The following is a 12,091-nucleotide window of genomic DNA, read 5'->3' as shown; positions in this document are numbered from 1 at the left end:
AGTAGGGCTCTCTGCTCAGCGGGGAGCCTGCTTCCCCCTCTCTCTCTGCCTGTCTCTCTGCCTACTTGTGATCTCTCTGTGTGTCAAATAAATAAATTTAAAAATCTTTAAAAAAAAATTTAGGAATATGATGAGTTTGGTTACACTAATTCTTTAGTAAAAGAAATAATTTTTACAAATTGAAACTTTGATTAGTTGTGATTTTCTGGATGGTAAAGAAGAAAACTGGTAAAGTTCTTTAATGCACAGGTCAGTGTGCTATCTTACACCTATAGCTCAAAGTAAAGAACAAAAGCCAGTTGCTACCTAATTTGTTGGGAGTGGACATCTGTTTTGAGAGCACTGGGAGGGGCAGAGGAAAAGGGAGAAAGACAGGATCTGAAGCAGGCGAGGCACGCAGCACCCAGCGCTGAGCACAACAAAGGGCTCGATATCATGACCTGAGCTGAAATCATGTCAGAAACTTAACTGGCTGAGCCACCCAGGTCCCCCGGAGTGGACACCTTCTGATTGATCTTAAAAAATCAAGTTTTTTGGTTGGTGGTCAGACTGTTCATTCTCCACACCCCCGTCTTATCTTACCACCCTCATTTCAATTTAGCCACAATTAAATTTCAGTCTATCCCTTTTCTAATAGCAACATGAGGAAGAGAGGTAAAGGACAGTTTTATGTATCTTCCTTTTATACTTTTTAAAGCATATGAAACTCGAGTGGCCCCTTTTAGAGTTGTTATTATATGACTATGTCCATGTTCACACAGATCTTTCTATGGCAAGCCCCTGATCTGTGGCATGCCAGGCCATCACAGCCAGACACTGACTCCTCCATCACCATCTTGTCTCCGTGACTTTGAACATAAGCACACTGCTGGTTCCCTCTGCCTCAAATGCCCTAAGCCTCTTCTTCCACCCCTCTCCCACCCACTCCCCTCCTCCTGTCATTCATGACCTCCCTGAAGAGGCAAACACTTGGTGAAACAACTCCCAATCAGCAGTGATTTCAAGCCTGCAGCACTGGTCTGCCGCCACTTGACATCAATTACTTGCCAATGTGTCTTGAGCACTAGCCCACCTATCTCTAAAAGAGGTACAGGCACCCTAGCGTCATGCAAGAAAATTCACTGACTTACGGGATGACACTTGATCTTAGCCAAAAGGCCGAGAAGCGATGACTTATGGGATGAAAACACAAATCTTCCTCTACTTGTGATGGGGGTCACATCCTGATAAACCCATCATAAGTTGAAAATATCGTACGTTGAAAATGCATTGAATACACTTAACCTACCAAACATCATAGCCCAGCCTAGCCTACCTTAAATGTGCTCAGAACATTTACGTTAGCCTACAGCTGGGCAAAATCATCTAACCCAAAGACTATTTCATCATAAAGTGTTGAAAAGCTCATGTTAATTGAATATTGTACTGAGAGTGAAACACAGAATGGCTGTCTGGGGACAGAATGGTAGTCAGTGTATCAGCAGTTCACCCTCATGACCACGGTTGACTGGGAGCTGCACCTCGCTGCCACTGCCCAGTGTCATGAGAGAGGACCGTACCACATATTGCTAACCCAGGAAAGGATCCAAAGATCCAAAGATCAAAATCTAAAGTATAGTTTCTATTGAACATTTATCACTTTCACACCATGGTAAAGTCAAAACATCATTAATTTGAACCACTGTAAGTCAGTGACCATATGTACCGAAATTTGCATCTTACAAAAAATGTTTTAATCTAGTCGAGAGATAAATAACTTGAGCCTTCATTTGGTGTGTCTCAGTTCCGATGACAGTCTAGTTCAAGAAATCTTCCAGAAAGAGTAGGAGTTACTAAAAAGGTAGACATGGTTTGCTTAGAGTACAGCCATGTACCATAATTTTGAGGGTTGATTTAAGAATGTTATGAAACAAGCCCTTCCCAAATTGCAAGTGTTCTAAAACCATTAAAGAAATTACAGATCGAATATATTATTAATGAAAGCACCAGAAGGAAAAAGAAAATGATGAGGCTGGTATCTCTATTCCTAGTGGTTCTTTGTCAATCACCTTATTGGGGGCGGGGGGGGGGGGGCGGCAGGGAAAGCAGTTAACATTCACTTCCATCTGACAGAACGCAGGGTCCCCAAACTCAAAATTAAAAAATACTTGAGGGGCACCTGACTGGCTGGTTGGCTGAAGAGCCAACTCGTGATTACAGATCAGGTCATGATCTCGTGGGTTGTGGGATCAAGCCCCTCAACTGGCTCTGAGCTTGGCACAGAGTCTGCTAGAGAGTCTCCCTCTCCCTTTCCCTCTGCCCCTCCCCCGATCTCTCTCTCTCTCTCTCAAATAGATAAATAAATCTTAAAAATAAAAATACTGGGGCGCCTGGGTGGCTCCACCAGTTAAGTGTCTGCCTTCTGCTCAGGTCACGATCTCAAGGTGCTGGGATCAAGCCCCGCAGCAGGCTCCTTGCTCAGCGGGGAGTCAGCTTCTCTCTCTCCCTTTACCCCTCCCCTGCTCATGCTCTCTTATTCCCTCTCTCAAATAAATAAATAAAATCTTAAAAAGAAATGGAACTTAAAATAATAAAGATACACAAACACTGTGGTCCTTACTATCCTGGGCCTTATCAAATTAATAATTAATTACTCATACCTGTTGTGCTTTTGAACATGTGTCTCCTCAGTAGACTATAGATTCCCTGCTAGCCAATTCTATAGTCTATTCGATTAATCACTACCAAATAGATGCACATTTAATATTGTTAAATTCAGATTTCCCTGAATTAATCAGCTCAATTTAAGTTTAAATTCTAAATAAATTGGCAATTACTCCCATGCCCCAACACACAAAATATATACAACTGCAAAGAAACTGTAGGATTAAAATATTTAACATCTCTGTAAATTTAATCTCTACAATTTAGTTCAGGTACTAATAAAAGTCAGCAGTTAAGAAGCTTCAAGCTTTAAAATGAAGAATCCTTTTACTATTGGGGGGAAAAAAAAAAAAAACCTAAAAACTAAAAGACAATCACCACTGACATTTTTTCCTATCACAAAGCCAATAAAAACCCATGCCCCAAAAGACATTTTCACAGATTATCATGCAAGCAAAATTAAAACATTGATTTAGGCTCATAAATGGAAAACAGGAAAAGAAAAAAGAAAAAAAAAGAGCTGGAAATTCAGTCCCCCCAACTAGTCTGTTTATAGGATAACTCAAATCTGCCAAAAAAAATCTTTGGAAAAATATGTCAGCATCACTACTGGTTGCCATTTTGTTCAGTTGGCAGAGTCTCTGCTGACCAGTTAATTCAGCTATTAAAAATGGAACCTCCAAAAGGAAAGGGGAAAAAGAGCATAGAAAGGAGAATGTTCTGGAATAAAATTCCTGATCAGACTTTAATTATAAAAAGATCAACATGCTAAAGTCCCAATTTGAAGCCACAAGGATCTATTCCCAGTTTTGAAATACACTAAGAAGAAAATACTGTTTTAAATTTTCAACTGTTCTGCTCCCAAGTATTTTTGGTTAAGAAGTTCCAGATACAGGTTGGCAAAGAAAGAGGGACTGGTAGTGGGAAATGAAAGTAGCAATAAATCAATAGTTCAGGGATGCCTTACTCCAGTGGTTTTCACACTTTTTGTTCTCAGAATAACTATACAGTCTTAAAAAGTACTGAGGACTCTGAGCAGCCTGTCAATGCGTGCCATATCTATCAATATTTACTCCATTACAAATTAAAACTGGAGAATTTTTTCATATCGCATTTATTTTAAAACAACAATAAACATACTACCCTGTGTTCTATAAATTTAAAAAAAAAAAAACAACTATTATTTTCTCCAAAAAACATAGTAAGAAAAGTGGCATTATTTCCCATTATAAATCTCTGTATGTTTAACTTAGTAGAAAGCAACTAGATTCTCATATATGATTCTGCATTCCATCTGTCACATTGTGTTGTACTAGTTAAAGTACATATGGAAAATACAGTCTCATATACACATGTCATTGGAAGAATGACCTCGTGAACTGCTGAGAAAGTCAGAGAGAGTCCATGGGATTCTGGACATTTTGTAAACCATTGCCTTACTCTTTAAATGATCACTCCTTCTATCATGCCATGCCAGAAAACCAGAGGGCACCTGGTAGTTTAGGATGCACATTTATACATGACAAAAATGTTACTGTTCCACACGTTTAGAAATCTCATTAACTTCTCTAACATCAAAGAAGTCAACAAGTCTGATGGTCAAGGAAGAAGGCATAAGACATTTTGAATGTAGGAATAATAGTTTATGTACACAACTAAATATTTCTTAAATGAAATATCAACCTATGATAAAAAGGTTCTTAACTGTTCATCCTACTTCAGGTTGAACCAAAATCCTTATGTAATGTTTTAAGGTCAAAATTCTTAACTGAAAAATCATAAGCTACTGGGGATTACAGTCTATTATCTGAAGGGTTCAGAGTCTAAGTTCTTGCCTCCAATATATATATATATACCTTCTCCTTTCTGGTCTTGGATAAGGCCTTCTATCCCTAGTAATTGATCTGTCTTTCCTTCAGACACAAAGAAATCAGCTATTCAGAAAAAGGGGTTATGGACCTCCCATCTTAACTAAGGCACCCTCTTTAAATCAATACCATGTCTTACAATGTCTCAGGACTACTCTCTTGGGAGATTGAACAGTGCCATGATATTCTACTATAAAAAGGTATTATCACCAGGGCAGAACAGAACTGCTTTCCAAATCCCATGGTACTTTTTAAACTCCATTTATAGACCACACTGACTTCCGGTTAAAGAGCTACAGTTTAGCTCAGTTTCTAACATGTGTGGGCTTGAGACCAAGTCTGACGCTCCTTTTGCTCATCACAATTTTACAGCTGGATGAAAACCATAGATACATTGCAATACATTACCCCCCCCCCCAAAATCAGAAAACATTTTGATATCGGTCACAGAATAATCAAGAGTATAATGTACTTCTATATTCAATTTTTGGAACTCCTATTAAACAATCTAGTTGATAATCCACTATTAGAATAAAGGATGTTTCTAAAACCTAGACTTAAGAATAGATAGCAACTTGTTATCTATAATGTTGAGGATAAAGGAAAAGTTGTAAGATGAATTAAGATTCTTTCCCATCAGAAAATTCTATAAAATGTTCATTGGCTAGAGAGCCTAAACTGATTTGCTTTGTCCATTTAGCTCAACACATAATTTACTGAGTACTTATTCCATAGGAATTTTCTTGATAATCTCCTCAATTCAACTTCTGACAATTTCCAAGTTAGAAAGAATTTTAAAAGACCAGGTTGGAAGCACCCAGGTGGCTCAGTTGGTTGAGCATCCAGCTCTTGATTTCATCTGAGGTCATGATCTCATGGTCCTGAGACTAAGCCCTGCATCGGACTCCATGCTCAGTAGGGAGTCTGCTTGAGATTCTCTCTCTCTCTCTCCTCCTGCCCCTCCCCCTGCTCATGCACACTCTCTAACATAAATAAATAAAACCTAAAAAAAAAAAAAACAAAACAGGTTATACAGTCACCCCTCCCAACTTTAAACGACTTTTATACCATCTACATGTGGGCTGTCACTACTTTTCCAGTTTTCTTTATATCTCTATATGGCCTATGTTATGCCTTCTAGGAAAACAGATTCATTCTCTTTAATATAAAAGATAAAGACAAAGGAAGGAAAAGGATTGAGTAATTCTGTTTCCTCTTAGTTTTCTGTCAACAGTACATCATTATCACCCAGCAATAGCGGCACATACCAACCAGCCAGACATTGTGCTTAGAGATCATATGTGTCATCTCATTCAATCTCTCCCCGGGCACTCTAAAATAATACTCACATTAATCCCATTTTACACAGAAGAAAATGGGAGGGTAGAAGTAACTTGCTGCTCAAGGACACAAGGTGAATGAAACTCAAGACCATGTGACCTGAGTTCAGGTGTTACTCAACCACCAATCACAACCTTTGTTAAACCAGCCAGCCACAGCTTAGCAACCCGCTTTTGTCATCCTTAACATTTTATCCAAGTCAATGCATTCTGTACTTTAACCATCTTGATTTTCCTCTTAGCAAATAATCTTCACTCATGGCTATTTGAACCACCTTTCAATCATGCCCTCTTTCCATCTCTGTAACCTCAAAATTAATTTCATATGCTCTGCAACCTCAGATTATCTCCCCCACCCCTGAAAAAAAGATCTTGATGTGAAAAGAAAACCAAGCCACTCTGATATTGTTCATCAAGTGGTTTCTACCTCCCAACCCCGATCCCACTCTTGTAGCTCATATTTTGAAATAAAAAGAGAAATTAGTGTGAGTTGGGCACATTTGGGACAAAGTTAGAACCATTAAGACAAATTCTGACATAAAACTTTGAGGGAAGGTATACTTAAAAAAACCACCTCCAAGTAGGAGAAAAATCATCCATTGTGTACCAACAATTCTGTCTCTTCTATGCTCAACAGGCAGAGAGATAATCCCGGGGCTGCTTGCTCCAAACTACCTGGCCCTGTGGAAGGGCTGAAAAGAGACATGAGCTGTCAGTTACAGCTGCAAAAAAAAAAAAAAGGCTAAACCAAAGCCATCATACCATATAAGTCAGGGTCTTTTTCCCAGTTCACAAATGACCTGTGAAATATTTTTAACACCACACTGTGTCTGAACTGGCGGTGTGTAAGTTGCCAGCGTTTGGTTTTATATAGACTTCACTGCTGCTGGAGGGTTTCTGGTGGGGTGTTACTTTCAGAATATTAGCATGTAATTTGATCTTCCGCGATAGATGAATACAAATAGTTTCTTGGACAAGTCCTATAGAACTGAAACCCAGCCCCTGGATCAGTTCATCCTGTAGTTAGAGGAAATAATTACAGATTATTTCGGGAAAGAAAGGGTTTCGACTGAAAGAGTTACACTACAAACATTCCAGCTGTGACAGATGAACCCAAGATAAGGCTTGGAAAGGAGAGGAAAAGAACAATATAATCTGTGAGGGGTGGAGGTGGAGGGGAGATGAGGCTTAATTGAATGAAAACAAGTGAAAGGTTTAAGTTAGGCCCGACAAGTAAGAACCAAAGAGTCCCCAGTAAATTCATTTTAATTGCTGTATACGGATGAAACTGACTGCCGCACCCCTGCTCGATCTACAGATGACAACGGAGCAACGCTTCTGAGATTCTGGTGTGATCACCCGCTGCACGCCTTACTGGTATCTAAAGACACGGCTTTATTTTGACACGCTTGACTACATGGAAACTGTCCCTCATTTTCCACTTCATTCCCTCTGTAGCAAATAGCTGTGGCTCTCCTGCTTTGTTTCAACTGATAGGACCCCATCATCCCCCAGCTGTTTTGTTATATTCTCCTGGGCAGTGCCAGACTCATGCCTCTCCCTCCAGTTCACAAACTGTGACTAGAACAGGTTGGGGAGGGGGGGGTTGTTGTTTTTTTACCTAGTGGTAGGAAGGACCCGGTTATTCCCCACCCCCACAACTCATGGATGCCCAACTATGGAAACCACCTAAAATCCCACTTCCTCCCTAGTCCTCAGTCAGATGCTGCCTCAGCCCCGTTTTCTCATTTCTAACTATGCCTGAAGCTTCCCCTTTCACCTAATAGTGCAGACCTTCCTACCGCCCCCAATACCAGAAAAAATGGTGTTTCAGGCGCCTACCATCTGACACAACTGTCCCAATTTCAAGACTAATAAGATTACCCTAATAATTTAAAGGCAGGCAGGTGGGCGGGGGGGAGGGGGTTGTTAAATAAAATAGATGTCAGCACCAGGGAGTTATCGCTCCTCCTCCTCCTCTTCTTCTTCTTCTTCTTCTTCTTCTTTTTAATAGGAGACACTACAGCATATTTCTGTGGAGGTATTAAAAAACAAAAACAAAAACAAAAAACATCCTTTATACACTAGCTTGACCAAAGCCTGCCTTCTCATCCACACTACCTACACACTCAAGCCCATTCCTGCCTCAGACCTTCCCACCTCCACCCCTACATTATATTACCCTGCCATTATCTTCTTGATGGCACTAACACTGTGAAATCTGCTGCTGATTTATTAGTTCATTGATTTTTATTATGTTTCTCCCCACCCCCCACTCCTTCCCCACACATCAAAATATAAGTAGCATGAGAGTAAAAATTCTACCTAGCTCATGGCTATATCGCCATTCCTGGCACATACTAAGCATTCCATATAAATTAAAACACATTAACTTTAACTTCTTAGTCTATGCTACACTTGGATTTAGGTGGGGAGAAGGAAGTGAGGTTTAAGGAACTCTATACATACTGGCAAAGAAATGATGGGGGGTGGAGAGTGTACCTTATCATCAATTTCATAAAGCAGCAACCAGATATTTGAGATAAATTAAAAGATATCATTTGTAACTTGGATTTCAGTTTTCAAGGGTGTCATCCAAGAGAAGTAGCCAAACCAAAAGATGGCTGGCAGACTCCGGGTATACCAGACAACTCCCTGGTGGACAATATCCCATTTGGAAAGGCTTGCATGGATCTCTAGTTGCAGACACCAGCTGATCTGCCCAGAGCCATCCCCAGTGACCTCTGAGACAGCTTCTGTAGCTTGGAAATACATCTTCTCAAGTCAGAAATTGACATATTATCTCCTCCTCCCACCCCCAGTCTTCTAACAGTTATTGATGCTACTTGGAAAGCCATGCTTCCATGCCTATTAATAACCTTCAGAAAGAACCCCAAGGAAGTGTCAAGAGAAAAACAGATCTGGCTGGTGGAAGCCAAAGACTCAATCAGAGTTACAATTAGCAATTAATATATTTGAACAAAAAGAAAGTTGTAACATCTTCTGTATCATATGTTATCTGTCCAGGAAGCTTAAAACAAAATACTTTGCCAATGAATTCAAGAAATGTTTAATCAAGAACACTGGTCTTTACAGAGAAGAACACTTTTAGAAGACCCCTTTATCTACTTAAATAGACCAGCACCAGCTACTAACTTTATCTACACATCAATGATGCCAAGGAATTTTGCCTTCAAGGCTAATATCCTTAAACCTTTATAGTTTTTTACATCTTTATAAAGTTTCTTCAGGTGACACCTCCAACAGCAACTACCTCACTCTACTCTAAAATAATGGAATAACTCACTAGCAATCTTTCAAAAGACTTTTCTTAGTGGTCAGTCTTCCTCTCCCTCCTCCCCCAACTAGAATGTGATTAATGGAATTCTCTCACAACTTCGCTTGAAATATGCTTTTGCCAGTCGAGCAGCTAATTGTGGTATGACTCAACAAATGCACAGCTGTTCTTTTAAATATATCCATCAAAAGTATAAATACGATCATGAGAAAGAAAATGAACTGTGTACACAGGGTCAGTGTACAAGCTGAACGGGTTAGCCCTGAAGTAACCACAACAGAAAACAAGGAGAAGGGGAGATGGGGCCGAGAGAGATTCTGCATACCAGCTAGAAAAGATCAGAAAACTGATGTAACTGAAAAATCACCCACCCAACCCAAACTCTCAAGTGATCTAAATAAGAAATTAATGGCAAGTTAAAAGTAAAAACAAAGGTGCTCTACTATGTGGAGAATGAAACGAAATCTAGGAAATGGCTGATGCCCCAAGTACTCTGAGGTAGAAAACCTACGGGCCAGAAATGAGGAAGCCAATCTGTTATTAAAAACAAAACAAAGACCCTAAGGCAGAGGAAAACAGGAGGAACAGGATTTTGCCTCAGTCCTCTCCCCACAACCTACCAAGACTGATTATGAAATCATGAAATGTAGGAATCCCTCCAATCGTCCCAAAGCAAATCACTGGAAAATACCACCCCATACCAGGCAACATCTGTAAGAGGCCCTATTGTACATGAGGGTGCCCCCTGAACACGAGGGAAAGAAAACCAAGAGAAGGAAGACTGAATGTGAAGAGGGACTAAGGGAGCGCTGAGTAAGAGAAAAAAGTGCCTCATCAGCCCCACAGACCCCATTCCTTCCTTGCTCCTCTGGGATGGGCCTGGAGACCCGTCAGAAGACGAGAAGCAAAGGCACTGAAAAGACATGGGAGCCTCTCCTCTTTTAATATGTAATTCAAAATAACAACAAACAAAATGAGTTTCTAATCCATGATGATGATTTCCAAGCTTTCCCTGAACTACCAAAACCAAGTTCTTGCCAAAAAATCATCTCTCGGGTAATGGGGGCTCTTGCTTAGCCTGACCACTCAATCATCTTGCCAGGAAACCATTCACGTTCTCTATATTTAGAGGCAAACCTCTCACATTATTATTATCAGTGACAGTTATTTCAACAACTACCACCAGCCGCAACCCCTAGTCCTCCCACGTCTACCTTCTTCACCCTTCATAAAAAAGTTTCTAGAAAAAGCAATCTACACAGCGTTTTCCACATCCTCCCTCTCCTCTATCCAGTCCATCACCAAAGCAGCTCATTGGATCTGTAATGGAGCTTCTTCAAAACGTGGACTCTCAAGCCTCAACCCAAGATTTTGAGTCAACCGACCTGAGATGGGGCCTAGGAACTCCCAACCCCACAGTGACTCCCGTGGTTCTGAGAATGCTGACGGTGGGCTCACTTGCCCATTCTGCAGCATTGCAGTGCGGATGACCCCCTTCTGCCCCGGGTTCCTCCCTGGTTGGGATTCGGAAGCTCCACTCTCTCTGGATCTTCGCTTTTACGGTCTGGACCTTCTCAGTTTCCTTGGAGTTTTCCTCTTCTGCCACTCATCCCTTAAATCTTAGTTTCCCACAGAGGCTCACATCTCAGCTCACTCTTCATTCAAGGTGGTACCCAAATCCTGAGCTTCAAGGCCACTGTGCTGAGCCTGAACCACCAGGCAGAGCATGGAATCGCCTGTTCTTGGCTCATATCCGCACCTCCCCACCCCATCGAATCCTTATGACTTTCTTCTCCGACCATACGTCCTTGTTTTTTCACTGTTTATTAAATTAATTTTAAAAACCATATTACAGATACTTCAAATTACAAAGAAACTGAAAAGTATTTTTAAAAAACCCTACTCTGACCTCCTAGTTTTAATTATAAAGCACCATCCTACTGCCCAGTTTGAAAAATAAGCCATCTTATTTCCTCTACTCTGCCCATTTTCTTCCTGAGGTAGTTTGATGAGAATCCCAGATGTCACATCATTTCACCCACAAATTCTCTCACAAATAAAGACTTTTTCTAAATACAACTATAAAATCAATATCTCACCTAACAAAAATTAAAATTATTCCTTAAAAGTATTAAAAGTATTCCATCTCCAAATATCATCTAAAAGCTAATCAGTGTTTAAATTTGCCCAATTTTCAACTACAAACATCTCCTGCACTTACCCACCCTCTGTCCCCACCAAAAAAAATTGCAGGGAGAATAGGAACAGCATACTAATAAGAAGTTCTTCTCATTGCTTTTCAGTTATTGTAACAAGTGGTTCAGTGTTAGGATTGTGGCAGTATTGAGAATACCCTGTATATAATGTGGCAGGAAGCTAACAAGTTACGGTGGCACATTGGAATTCTGTCATCTCCTGCTGGTTCGGAGACCAGAATTCTCCATGTGAAATACAGGTAGTAACAGAGAAAGTTAAGTAAGAACCTTATCACCTGATTTTTGAATTGGAAGTATCAGTATGAACTCACGAAATATTTTATGTGTCGTTGTCCTCTGTCCACTAAAAGGCCTAGAAACAATGACCTACCCAGTAGCAGTAAGCATGACTGGTGCCCAGAGAGTGGTGTTAAAACACTACTTCCCACTAAAAAAATAAAAGAACAAGGTGAATTGAACTATGAGGTTGCAATCACCAAATCCAGCCAGTAGGAAATTAGAGGTCAAATGGATGGATTCTTCAACAGACAGACTGTAAGGAAAGGGCCTCCGGGGGAATCTGATGTTTAAGAGAATTAATAAGACATTAAAAAAACTAAAGTACAGTGGCTAAATATGCATGCACAGGTGATAAAACCATAAAGAAAGGCAACAGAGCAATTACTACGGAAGTCAGGAAAGCAGTGACTGACTTCTGGAGGGGGAGAGGGGCTATGTCTGGCATGG

At 40.4% G+C, this 12,091-nt stretch overlaps 1 protein-coding gene across 4 annotated transcripts in view; it reads right to left on the bottom strand.

The window, feature by feature from the left end:
- Positions 1 to 12,091, bottom strand: part of ACVR1 (activin A receptor type 1) — a 126,762-nt gene that overhangs the window by 58,894 nt on the left and 55,777 nt on the right. For 2 of the 4 annotated variants that reach the window (XM_080797941.1, XM_080797943.1), the window contains exon 3: positions 7,804 to 7,884. The exons of the other annotated variants lie outside the window; for them this stretch is intronic. The gene's annotated coding sequence lies outside the window, so the exon portion shown is untranslated. The remainder of the gene's footprint in view (positions 1 to 7,803; positions 7,885 to 12,091) is intronic. 4 annotated transcript variants of the gene reach the window in all.

This window comes from Martes martes (assembly GCF_963455335.1).
Source record: "Martes martes genome assembly, chromosome: 3".
Taxonomy (NCBI): Eukaryota; Metazoa; Chordata; class Mammalia; order Carnivora; family Mustelidae; genus Martes; species Martes martes.
The sequence above is the reverse complement of the archived record's forward strand: the minus strand, read 5'-3'. Positions and strand labels throughout refer to the sequence as shown.